The 13,680-nt window shown below is 43.4% G+C and overlaps 1 protein-coding gene across 1 annotated transcript in view; it reads left to right on the plus strand.

The window, feature by feature from the left end:
- Positions 1–9,418, plus strand: part of AKR1D1 (aldo-keto reductase family 1 member D1) — a 233,224-nt gene extending 223,806 nt beyond the window's left edge. Inside the window, exon 10 of the transcript XR_009551242.1 lies at positions 9,397–9,418. The gene's annotated coding sequence lies outside the window, so the exon portion shown is untranslated. The remainder of the gene's footprint in view (positions 1–9,396) is intronic.
- Positions 9,419–13,680: the final 4,262 nt, after the last annotated feature.

The raw sequence follows: 13,680 nt of genomic DNA on the forward strand, positions 1-13,680 counted from the left end.
TTAAAAATAAAACAAGGACATAAAGACTGGGGTATCCAGATTGCGAGAATAAGTCTTTAGGTAGTACACCATGAGAGAGAGGTTCAAAAATAGGTGATGCTGGGAAGGTCTTTTTCAGAGTTGTGCCCAGAGCCATACTGTGGAAAGGGGAGGCAAACACAAGACTAAGCCAAACTTGCATGGTTTTTTTGGACAAAAGACAGATCACGGGAGTCGGGCTGTAGCGCAGCGGGTTAAGCGCAGGTGGCGCAAAGCACAAGGACCGGCATAAGGATCCCGGTTTGAACCCCGGCTCCCCACCTGCAGGGGAGTCGCTTCACAGGCAGTGAAGCAGGTATGCAGGTGTCTATCTATCTCTCCTCCGCTCTGTCTTCCCCTCCTCTCTCCATTTCTCTCTGTCCTATCCAACAATGACAACAACAATAATAACTACAACAATAAAACAACAAGGGCAACAAAAGGGAATAAATGAATAAAATAAATATTAAAAAAAAAAAAGACAGATCACAGTGCTGGGTTCCCTAGCAACAAATGCAAAGACATCACCTGGGGAGAAAAGATATTAATAAATACTTGGAGAACAAAAAGATCTTCTCTAGCATCAAGAAGTCAGAAAAATAATGGATAGCTTATCTCAAAAAAGCAACTGGTGAGTAATGTTGGTACTGCCTTATTTATTACAAAATAGAAATGTCTTGTGGCTTTTCTTTTCTTTCTTTCTTTTTTTCTTTTTTACCAAAGCTCTGCTAAGCTCTGGTTTATGGTGGTGCAGAGGATTGAACCTAGGTCTTTGGAGCTTCAGTCATGAACGTTTGTTTGCATAACCATTATGCTATCTAACCCCCACCCATTTCATGGCTTTTCTATATGTACCATATTTAAATTGATCTCATATACCAGCATCCAGATTACATACAGCAGATAGAATGGTTTTGTGGAGATTAGAATGTAGAGGTTAGAAACTGTTACTTCTTAGAGACTGTTACACTGAAACCAACTGTTACTTGTTAGAGACTTTACATTGAAACCAACAGTTCCTTGTTTCAGCCATTACAGCCATTAAAGCTGTCAAATTGAAACCAACCACTCTTGTTCTGTGTACTATAAAAAGCCGAGAGCAATAATGTTGCGGGTTGTAGGCAGCAGACTTTCCCCTTGTGTGGAAGGTTGTCTGCAGCCCAAGTTTAAAGTTTAAGCTTGATAATAAAGGCTTTTGCTATTGCATGTGATGCTGGTCTTTCTTGTGTGAGATCGTGACTCCAACTTCTGGGCACAACTGTTTTGTCAGACAGGCCTTATTTAAATAATATTAAATAACCACATTGGCTTGTGATTAAATGAATAATATCTGTGATATATATATATATATATATATATATATATATATATATATATATATGTAATTTGAGTTCAGTAGCTGCAGTCATTTTTCTCTTTCTAAAAAAGGTGATTGGACTTGTGTTCAATTTTTCAATGGCATCTCAGAACTTGCAGTAGATTGGTTTTGTGCTTAGCTTTCTATGCTGCTTATGTTACAGTAATTAGATAGTGTGCAAATCCCTTCACTATCTCAGAACAGAGCAAGACTTCACCAATGTTTCATGTTATGTTCACCAGCCTGGTGAAGGCAAGGAAGGCTGAAGAGAAGATTGTTGGAGTTTGCGTGGGTGGTCTCTCAGCTAGAAAGGTAAACTACCGAATTTCCATCACCAGTTCAAGAGACTGCACGAAAAGAAGGAAAGTCGGGGAGGATTCTGGTACAAACACTCTCGTTTATTGGGGGAGGTTTGGGTTGATATAGAAGGTTAGACAAAGAACAGTTTTCACATACGTCAGAATTCACAGGTTTCTTAAAGTCAACATGCCCCTATGGCAGGGGTTGGTATGACAAGAATTGATACATAAAGATAAATACAATTAGTCTCCTGATGCAGGCATTTAATTATCCAAGGGCATTTGAGAGAAGAATAGGGGTTGAACCAGTAAGGTGAGACAGAGAAGGAAGAACAAGGCTTTTCACTTGTCCAGTGTTAGGAGTGTGTGACAGGATGTGCTCTTCCTTTGTGATCAAAAGGTGAAGTGGAATGTGTGAACTTTAAGTGAGTGTAACCATTTGGCTGACAGTAGGGGAGAGGGGAAATAGACTGTGGATTTCGGGAGTCTTACAGAAGGAAAGCTGAGTCTGACAGACTTTTGTCTCTTTGCTCATCTCTATGGAGAGAGGCTAACAATAGAGGTGTCTTTTCAGACCTCCATCCGTGAAAATGGGGGGAGCTTCCCTAAGCTCTACCAAATTTCCACATAGTCCCACAGAAGATGACACTTCACTTCATCGTTTTAATCAAAGCTATGCCAATTCTATTAAAATTTCACGTCTTGACTACTGGATGGTTTCACTCATGTGGGTAATTTAGAGAACAGAAACACAGGAACATACAAAACAAGCAAAACAGAAGCAAACTGTCTCTTATTTATTTATTTATTTATTTGTCCCTCCAGAGTTATTGCTGGGGCTCGGTGCCTGCACTTCAAATCCACTGCTCCTGGAGGACATTTTTTATTTCTATTGTTTTTCTTTTGGACAGGACAGAAAGAAAATGAGGAAGGAGGAGAATATAGAGAGGGAGAAAGGATATCTAACGCCCACCTTCTATACCCCCAAAAGAATTTAGTTCTATACTCCCAGAAAGGGAGAAATATTAGGGGAAGATGACTAGAGGGCTCAGAAACCCAGTTCCATAAGGACTTGGAGAGAGAAGAGGAAAAAAGGAAAGACATTTGGAAGTAATAGCAGGTACAGACAGGATTTTGAAAGGAAGAGAAGGTGACCGGCATAAGGATCCCAGTTTGAGCCCCCGGCTCCTCACCTGCAGGGAAGTCACTTCACAGGCAGTGAAGCAGGTCTGCAGGTGTCTATCTTTCTCTCCCCCTCTCTGTCTTCCCCTCCTCTCTCCATTTCTCTCTGTCCTATCCAACAACAACGACAGTAATAACAACAATAATAATAACTACTACAATAAAAAAACAACAAGGGCAACAAAAGGGAAAATAAATAAATATTTAAAAATTTTGAAAAAGAGAGAGAAGGCAGTACTAGAGAAAAAAATGATATATATATATTATATGGTAAGAGTCAGAGGCAACCCGAGATCAGTTCAGCCAAATTTGAAAGTCTTTATTCAGCTGACTGGTGACTATACTCACAGCTAAAGCACTACTCAGAGTGCAGTCCCAAGCTCTAATTCAAGCAAGATTTTATTATTATTATTTATAAAAAGGAAACATTGACAAAACCATAGGACAAGAGGGTTACAACTTTGCCCAATTCCCACCACCAGAACTCTGTATCCCATTCCCTCCCCTGATAGCTTTCCTATTCTTTAATTGTGGGATGCAGAAAGTGGAAGGTCTGGCTTCTGTAATTGCTTCCCTGCTGAACATGGGCATTGGCAGGTCAATCCATACTTCCAGCCTGTCTCTCTCTTTCCCTAGTGGGGAAGGGCTCTGAGGAAGTGGAGCTCCAGGACACATTGGTGGGCTTGTCTGTCCAGGGAAGTCTGTTTGGCATCATGCTAGCATCGGGAATCTGGTGGTTGACAAGAGAGTTAACATAACAAAGCTAAACAAATTGTTGACTGATCATGGACCTAAGGGCTTGAATAGTGCAGATGAAGAGTTGGGGGTCCTCCATTTTGTAGATAGCTAGTAGGCATATTTTAGTTAAATTCCAAAGGGACTGTGGCTATACTAGTTTTTTTTTTTTTCCCCTGAACCTGAAATGTGATTTGCAGGTGGATCCAAGTTAATGTCTGGGGAGATGATGTCATGGCTGGAAAAAGGACCAGAAAGCTGGATCAGGGAAGAGAGTAACTCCCTAATATGGGAAAGGTGTATAAATATTGTTGACTGTAGACCTCTGTATCCCTGTAGATCTGAGCTCACATTCTGTGGTCATAAGTAGAAACATTCCAGGCTGCCCCAATTTCAGGATCCATCTTCCTCTGGTGTAGCACAGAGTATGTTGTCCAGCCTCCCTTCAGAGGATAGGATATTCTCTACCATTGTTGGTCCAAGTAGAGGGCAATGTCCTATGTGGGTCCACAAAGGGGTCTATTGTGTTGTTCCTGATAGAAATGACTGGTAACAATGGAGAGAGGGATTTATTTGAGGTCTAGGCCTATCAAGTCTGTTTGGGAATCTCAGGACTCCCTGATTAGGGCCCCAGATGATGGAGTGTCCTGATAGTGACTAAAGAGTTATCATTAAAGTATGCCAGTCTCTTACCCTTATTCAGCTTTTGCAGTCCTTGTCAAGCAATAATTTTATAGGGAAAAGCCTTATCCTTACTGGAAAAAACAGGACACAGATGTGGGAATTAAGCATGACTGCAAAAGCTAAAAATGCTATTGGGACAGCTATTCTTGACTGTGGTCAAGAATAATTGAACAATGAGATAAAAATCTTGGTTGGCAAGTCTGGGGGTTGAGGGCCATGGCACTTGGCAGTTCTTCTTCTTCTAGCATTTGCTCTTCTTCCGTAGCCAGTCAACAGTGTCAGGTTGAGCCTGATGTAAAGTTTCAAGACCTCCTTTGAATCTGGAGAGGTGGCAGTCATTGACTATGTGGGTCATAGTCTGTCTGTAGCCGCAGGGGCAGTTCGGATCAACTCTAGCTCCCCAGCGATGGAACATAGTGGCGCACCGGCATGGCCTGTTCGATAGCGATTGAGGAGGGCCCAATCATAACGTGCTAGGTCAAGGCCAGGTTGACGCTTGCAGGGGTCTGTGATGAGGTGTTTGTTCTTTACCTCAGCTGACTGCCAGCTCTGTTTCCAAGAGTCTGGAACAGAGAAGTTCAGTGTAGGCGTAGGAGACCAGATTGGGTGACGAGACGTCAAGCGTTGGACAGGGTGGGCGAAGATATCCGCGTATATTGGCAGGTCCGGTGGAGCGTAGACGTGGGAAATGAACTTAGATGATGCCGCATCCCGACGAATATCTGGCGGGGCGATGTTGCTGAGAACTGGCAGCCATGGAACCGGGGTGGAACAGATGGTTCCAGAAATTATCCTCATGGAGGAATATAATTTGGAATCGACCAAGTGGACATGGGGGCTAAGGAACCATACTGGGGCACAGTATTCTGCAGTGGAATAGCATAATGCCAGAGATGATGATCGTAGTGTGGAAGCTCTCGCGCCCCATGAGGAGATGGCCAGTCTTGCAATGACGTTATTCCTCGCGCCCACCTTTGCTGCAGTTTTTATGAGATGTTCGTGAAATGACAGAGTGCGATCAAGAGTAACGCCAAGATAGACTGGCTGGGCTTCATGCCAGATTCTCGTATTGTCAAGCTGCACATTAAGTTCACACGAGGCCGAGGCATGGTGTAGGTGGAAAACAGATGATACCGTTTTTTGCAGTGCTAGGGATTATTCGCCATTTTTTACAGTAATCAGATATCAGAGACATGTCTTTCGTGAGTGTTTCCTCGAGGATGTCAAACTTGGATGCCTGAGTTGCACAGCAGATGTCATCGGCGTAGATGAACTTCCTTGAAGCAGTTTCTGGAAGGTCATTGATGTAAATATTAAATAGCGTAGGAGCCAGAACAGAGCCCTGGGGAAGGCCACTTGAGACAAGTCTCTATCTGCTAGACTTGTCACCCAGATGCACCCGGAATCTTCTGTTTTGGAGAAGAAATGATGTAGTGTTGGCCACCCATGGAGGCAGGCATCTTGAGATCTTGACTAGGAGACCACGGTGCCAGGCCGTGTCATAGGCTGCTGTGAGATCAACAAAGACAGCACCCGTCTTTAAATTCTTCTGGAATCCATTTTCAATGTAAATTGAGAGGGCCAGGGCTTGTTCGCAGGTAGATCTTCCTGGGCGGAAACCAGCTTGGGCGGGTGATAGGAATTTCTCTGTATGAGGAGAAATTCGTGACAGAAGCAGCCTCTCAAGGAGTTTTAACACACAGAGAGGAGAGAAATTGGTCTATAGCTGGCGGCCAGTGTTGGGTCTTTCTTTGGTTTCAAAACTGCTATTATCTTCTCACGACGCCAAATTTTGGGCATAGATTCGGATTCTAAGATGTGGGACAGGAATGTAGTGAGCCACTTCTTTGCCACGGGGCCCAGGTTAAGAATGAGTTCTGGGGTGATGTTATCATAGCCAGCAGCCGTTCCCGGTTTAACCCTCTTCAAAGCGTCTTCCAGTTCAGACAGTGTAAAGGGAGAGAGTTTTGGAGATGGACAAGATAAACGGAAGTGGGATGACCACTCATGGGAAATGCACTTGGCAGTAAAGTGGTTGAGCAAGTTTTAAAACTTTCTACAGCTTGGGACTTGCACAGGTTTGGATTTAGGTCAAAAGGGAGCTAGTGTTTGGGATATAGTTATTCAAGAAAACACCAAGAGACCAGAGTGATGTAAGAACAAAGAGCTTTAATATTCCAGCCAGGCTGGGGCCGAACACCAAGTTATAGTCGCAGCCGCGACTGGTCTTCGACCTCCATCTAGGTTCTACTAAGGTATATGTGGCATTCGTGACACAATTCATCTTACACAGTGATTGTTCTACAGTCTTACATTTGAAGTTATTCACTGCCTATGTGAAGGGTGTGTTAAGGGTTTTTACAACTCTATTGCTATCTCTTTTCCTGCCTCCTGACCTTGGTCTTCGGAGGTGTCTCCCTTTGTTATGATCTCCCACAGTTCCTCAGGCTGGAAAATTCTTTTGTTATGAACCCTCACCTCGCCTCAGGGGTCTGCATCTACAGTTCACCTTGCATTCCGAGAATTGCTTTCTCTAATTGATTTCTCTAATTGTTTGCATAGCCTTCAGGTTGCTGGAGTCCAGACCTTCCTATGTTTTAATTACTAATTTACATTTATTAATTCTAGCTCAATTTCCACACTAGTTATGCTAAGGCAGTGGCGACCCTGTCACAGATAGATGATAGGTCGTTATAGAAATAATATCCAACCCATATCTGCAGTTTCCAGTGGAGGTGTTGGAAGAAGAGGATACAACTAACTGGGGCCATTCCCCAGTTCCCTCCTGCATGGTTCTAGTCTAATTTCTACATGGAAGAGTCACAAAAGAAATAGCGACATTTCAGGGAAGTGAGCATTTATTAAGAGAAAGCAAGGACAAAACAGAACAAACTACAAGTCATGCAAGCATATAGTGTGTGAACACACCCTAGGCCCATAAGTCACTTCCTCATCACTCTGGTATGAGAATACTTTGCGCCATTAATCTTCTGAGAATAACCTCAACTGTTGTACTTCTCGGAAACTGCTTCAGCAAAACCACACCTCCTTCCACTTTGCAAAATAAGATAACCCTGCCCGCCAAAATTCTGCCCACCAAAAATTCCTTTAAATATCAATGCCCAGCACATAATAAACAAAGAACTGCTTGACAGACTTCCCCGCTGCATCTGAGTGTCCTTTTGGGCTGGGGGCCAAGCAGCAGCGACCTTCTTCCCCCGGGGGTCGGGAATGGTAGATCTGAGGGTCCCGACATATAGGACCCTCCTCCCCGCAACCCCCACCCCAGAAAGAGAGAAATGAAGGACCTGGACTCCCTGGTCTTCCCAGCTTTATAGTCCTTTCAGAGCAAGGGTGGGGCCCTCAGGGGATTAGTTTCAGACTTTGTCTCAGGTGGTCCATCTGCATTTTATGGCCTTTGCAGTCAGGGAGGGAGTGATGGCTCTGAATAGGATTTTGACCCTTCTCCTGGATTCCCGTAGGGTATAAGGGGAGGGGTGCTGCTGTCCCTAAACTGCCTTCCAATACAGAACATTGGTGGTGGGAAATAAGTAAACAAATAAACAAACAAAACCTTAGGTTGGTAGTCCCTTTGCTCCTTGTGTAGACATCATGCTGAAGGACAAAGCAGGGCACAGGGGGTCCCTGGGAGCATGGACACCTTGTTTTCACTGGGTTTACTCACGCGGAACTGGGGTGCACTGCACTAGTAAAGGTTCTTTGCATTGCACTATATGAAGTGGGACAAGTTTGTTTAATCAGGCCAATGGAAAGTTGGCCGCAGTGTGACATAGTAAGTGTATAAGAGGCGGCTGGGCAGTAGCACACATGGAGACATTGAGCAAAGCTCAAGGACCTGCACAAGGACCTGCTCAAGGAACTGGGTTTGAGCCACCCCACCCCACCCCTGTTCCCCAGCTGAAGGGGGTTGCTTCACAAGAGGTGAGGTAGGTCTGCAGGTGTCTTTCTCTCCTCTCTGTCTTACCCTCTTCTCTCCATTTCTCTCTGTTCTATCCAACAACAACAGCAATGACAACAATAATAATAACGACAACAATAAGGGCAACAAAAAGGGGAAAAATAGCCTCTAAAAGCAGTGGATTCATAGTGCAGGCACTGAGCCACAGCAATAACACTGGAGGCAAAAAAGAAAAAAAAAGTGTGTATGAGAAAGGGGCTTTCACAGAAAGAAAGGTCTTTGAGACTCGGTCCAGAAACACTCAGGGGACCTGTCCCCTTTATCTCTAACTTCAGTTTTGGATGTTAACTTGTTTAGGACTCTAATAAAGGACAAATTTAGAAACAGCACATCTGTCATATGTGTTCTCTTGAAATTCTTTTAGTGAAATTTGCGTCAGACCCCAGGAGGGCACCCTATGACAAGCACCCTTCTTCAGTCAGACACACCAGAAGCTCAAGGACCTGTCCTTGCCATAGACAAGCTCCACTAGCAGTCACATCAGTCATGTCAAGTGGAGTCATATGGACACAAAATGACATATTATAATGAAATAAAAAATCCATAGGCAAAGAATGAAGAGGAAGGAGAGAAAACCACTGCAAGTGGTGGTCTCTCACTTCTACAGTCCTGTATGCCAAGGATACATTGGCAGATTTTGTCTGTAGCCAATCTGATCATCCTTTGGTCCTGTCTGGCACACCTTGGCAGACTCTGACAGTAGCCAATCCGTTCTCTCCTTTGGATTCTGTACTTTTGATTTGGTAGGGCATCCGGGAGGACTCTGATTATAACCAATCTTCTCATGTCCTTTGATTCAGTTGGTTTTATAACCAATCAGACCAGCCCTTTTCAATCTTGCTCTGTAACCAGTTTGAACCTCACCTAGTGGAAAAGGATACAAGCTGCTCACCAAAGCAGAAGAGCAGTCAGTCAGGTGTAGTACAGCCACCTGATTCCACTGGCTAGAAAGAAACCTAACTCTTTGCCCTCCACAAGGCCTTGGTCTCATTCTTGTTTACATCAGAGTCCTAACACTCGAGAGCTGTAACACTGAGAGCTGTAACACTGAGAGCTGAAACATGATTTTTTTCCATAACAGTAAAAAAACATGCTTTGGGTTATATTTATTAAGTTCTTAAAAACTATGGTGGGGGGACCAGGCAGTGGCACACCTGGTTAAGCACATACATTATGGTGCACAAGGACCCAGGTTCAAGCCCCTGGTCCCAACCTGCAGGGGGGAAGCTTCACAAGTGTGAATCAGGGCTGCAGGTGTCTCTCTGTCTCTCACCCTCTCTATCCTCCCCTTCCCTCTCGATTTCTGACTGTCTTTATCCAATAAATAAATAAAGGTAATAAAATTAAAAGAAGTTAATAAAAATATTAAATAAAAAAACTATGGTGGGGTAAACAGTGAAAGAGAAAAAAAAAAACTACTCATGCATGTGGCATGGATCATGAGTCCATAGCCTTGTTCACCAGCAGCCGTTTCCATGACCCCATGACCAGGTCCCACGAGAAGAAGAGCAGACTCAGCAAAGATCATCATCAGAATGGAACTATGTCCACCGGGCCTTCCCTTAAATAACCTCCAGTTCCCACAATCCCTTTGAATTTACATTCTATTCTGTGTTTGTCATCTGCTGATGTTGTCAGCTGTCAGCTGGTTGCTAATCACTCACGAAAGGCACAGCATAGAGTATTCCCAACAACAACATCAAGTGTCCATAGATGATGGCAGTATGTACAAGATCAAATGGCAAATAATGAAATCTGCTTATAGCAGAAGATAGAGAGGGTGGGAATCAAAGAAAGATACATAGGGAAATTTATTAGGGAAGGCATAGTAAAAAAAAAAAAAGGCATAAATATTTGAGTTTTGCTGTCTCCACTGAAACATTGATATTGTCTCATTCAGAAGGACTGCCTTAAGGTAAAGGTTTACATGTGAATGTCTTTCACAAGAGGTAATATCCACCAACTTTCTTTTTTTGCCTCCATGGTTATTGCTGGGGCTTAGTGCCAGCACTAGGAATCCACTGCTTCTGAAGGCTATTTTTTCCCATTTTTATTGCCCTTGTAGTGGTTGTTATTGTTCTTATATCTGTTGTTGGACAGGACAGAGCGAAATCAAGAGAGGAGGGGAAGACAGAGAGGAGGAAAGATAGATACCTGCAGACCTGCCTCACCTCTTGCAAAGTGACCCTCCTGCAGGCAAGAAGCTGGGGGCTCAAACCTTGCACTTTGTGTCCTGGTGTGCTACTGCCCAGCCCCCCCCCCCCAACTTTCTAAGAGCCCCTTCCCATGAATTTAACTTTTTGTCAAAGACATAGTTTGTGGGTTATACACTTTTGCTCCCTTACCAGACCTCACATAAACACACCATTCATTCAAGAAGTATTGATTGCCTACTTATTTATCTGATATTGGGTCCAACGACTTACAGTATCTCACAATTATAGGTCAAGTTCTGCCACATAATAGCTGTGTGAATTTCTACAGATGATCTAAATTCTTTGCATCTTAGAGCTCTTCATTTGTTAAGGGAGTAAAATAAACCACAGTTTACCTCCTTTGCAAGATTCGTTTGAAGATAAAACAAATATTGAAGGGGGCAGGGGAAATAGCATAATGGTTATGCAAACAGACTCAAAGATATCTTTTTGCAGACATGGCCACTCTGGACAATGCTTTGTGTTGCTCCCACTTGGCAGATGTGGATAGCACTGAAGAAATTATGTGTGTAATTAATAGAAGGGACCTTGATGGGGAACCTTTTGTCAATGAACAGCCATGTTTGTCCACATATGCATGAAGAAACAAAGTGCCTGTGGACCTGACTTCATGGAACTGGGGAAAACATCCTGATGGTCCAAAGACCTTTGACCTGAGAATCTGAGCTCCCAAGTTCAAACTTCAGCATCTCCAGAGGATACATCAAAGCAGTGGGTGGGAAAGAACAATCAACAAATGGAATGACAAAGGAAACAACACCTAAAGTTAGAAGTCATGGGGTGGGGGGGGTGGAGAGGGGAGGAGGGGCTGCTTCATTGGTTCTAAAGGGGACATTTACACTGCTAACACTATGTGGAAGATTGTAAACAAAATACAATAAATACAATAAAACACCTTGATGAGAGTGAGAGGAGTCTCTTTTTATTCCTAGAAGCAGGTAAAGGAAACTATTTTGTCTTGGCCTAAAGTCAAGTGTTTCCCAAGTTCTCTAGAGATCAGCCTGTCAGAGCTTCCATTGGCAGGACTGAGGTCCTTCCTGATTAAGGTCCCATTCCTGGCACCACCTTGTGCTACAGCTGAGCAGTACAATGGTCTCCTCCTCTTTTTCTCTTCCTCACTGCCCATCTTCCTGGGTTAATAAATCAAGAGGAACTCACATTTAGCAAATTTCCAGCCACCACCAGGAACAAAGGACCACTTTACTCCTCCTCCTCCTCCTTCTCCTTTTTAATCCACCACTGTTATTACTGGGTCTCAGAGCTGGTACTAAGAATTCTTAACTCCAGGTGGCTATTTTTCTTCTCTTTTTCCTTTTTTTTTTTTTTTTTCTGTTTTTCTTTTTGTGTTAGACATGACAGAGAGGAATTGAGAGGGGAGGGCAGATAAAGAAGAAGAGAGAAAGATAAGATAAACACTTGAAGACCTGCTCACCACTCATGAAGTGTCCTTCAGGAAATTTGGCAAATTGGAAATCAGGAGAATTGGGTGGGGATAGAGAGCACAATAGTTATGCAAATAATAGTCTGTCATGCTTGAGGTTCCTAAGTCCCAACATGACTAAGAACCAAAGCTGAGCAGTGTTATGGTTAGGAAAAAAGAAGAAGGAGGGGGAGGAGGAGGAGGAGGAGGAGGAGGAGGAGGAGGAGGAGGAGGAGGAGGAGGAGGAAGAGGAGGAGGAGAAGGAGAAGGAGAAGGAGAAGAAGAAGGAGAAGGAGAAGGAGAAGGAGAAGGAGAAGGAGAAGGAGAAGGAGAAGGAGAAGAACTAAGTTGCAGACAGTAGATTGAGGCCATCTGATTTCCCTGGGCAAATGACCTCATCAATATGTATTAGAACCTCGATTCTCCAGCTCCTTACCCCACTAGGGAAAGATAGTAACAGGCTGGGAGTATGGCTCAATCTGCCAATATCTATGTACAGCAGAGAATCCATCCCAGAAGCCAGACCTTCCACTTCTTTATCACCCCTTCCTTCTTGATTTCTGGCTGTCTCTGTCCAATAAATAAAGCTAATAAAAAAAATTTAAAAATTTGCTTAGCAACAGACTTAACCAATCTTAAGTTTAATTCTTGAAAAGGTTTTTTTTTCTCTTGACTCCAGGGTTATCATAGGGGTTCAGTGCCTGCACATTGAATCTACTGGGCTCCTAGTAGTCATTCTTTCCTCCTCCTCTGTCTTTGTTGTCATTGTCTTCTCCTCCTTCTCCTTATTCTTTGTTATAAGAGACAGACAAAGAAATGTATGTGGGGGGGGGACATCTGAAGGGGGTTGGGCAGTGGTGCAGTGGGTTGTGCAGATGTGGTGCAAAGCACAAGGGCTGGCATGAGGATCCCAGTTGGAGCCCCCAGCTCTCCACCTAAAGAGAAGTCACTTCACAGGCGATGAAGCAAGTCTGCAGTTGTCTATCTTTCTCTCCTCCTCTCTGTCTTCCCCCCCTCTCCATTTCTCACTGTGCTATCCAATAATGATGACATCAACAATAACAATAATAACCACAACAAGGCTACAACAAGGGCAACAAAAGGGGGGGCCATGGCCTCCAGGAGCAGAGAATTCATAGTGCAGGCACTGAGCCCCAGCAATAACCTTGGAGGCAAAAAAATAAAAATAAAGACATCTGAAGTGATGATTGAAGGTTTGAAAACAGCTCCTTGGAAGTGGTGACTTGTGTGTGCCACTCACAGTGACTTCTTAAATTTTTAAATATTTTTCATTGCCACTGGGGTTGCTGCTAGAACTTGCAGTGGCTATTTTTTTCTTTATATTTTATTTGATAAGGCAGAGAGAAATTGGGAGGGGTATGAAAGGGTGCATTGAAAGTTACCTTCTACAGGTGGGGAATGGGCCATTTCTCACAATATCTATGGGTATTTACTGTAATTTGAATATCTATTGGTGTTTAATGTGGTTCGAATATCTATTGGAAGAAAACATCTGACTTTATCTTTTTATATATGACAACCTGAAGTCATATTGTATTGGGGGGAAGATGGACCACCACTTATTTCCCCAAAATTTCCATCACCCATTATCTCAACAAAGAATTGAGAGAGCATGATTTTCAGCAATTTTAAACTTTATTCAGGAAATCTGATATCACTCACATGTTAGGCCTAGAGAGAGAAAACGAGAAGTGGGGGTTGAATGTAGTGCTGGGCTAGCTTCGCAGGTGGGAGAGACCAGGAAATCATGGCGGCATGGTAATACAATT

Source organism: Erinaceus europaeus, chromosome 8 (genome assembly GCF_950295315.1).
Source record: "Erinaceus europaeus chromosome 8, mEriEur2.1, whole genome shotgun sequence".
Classification (NCBI taxonomy): Eukaryota; Metazoa; Chordata; class Mammalia; order Eulipotyphla; family Erinaceidae; genus Erinaceus; species Erinaceus europaeus.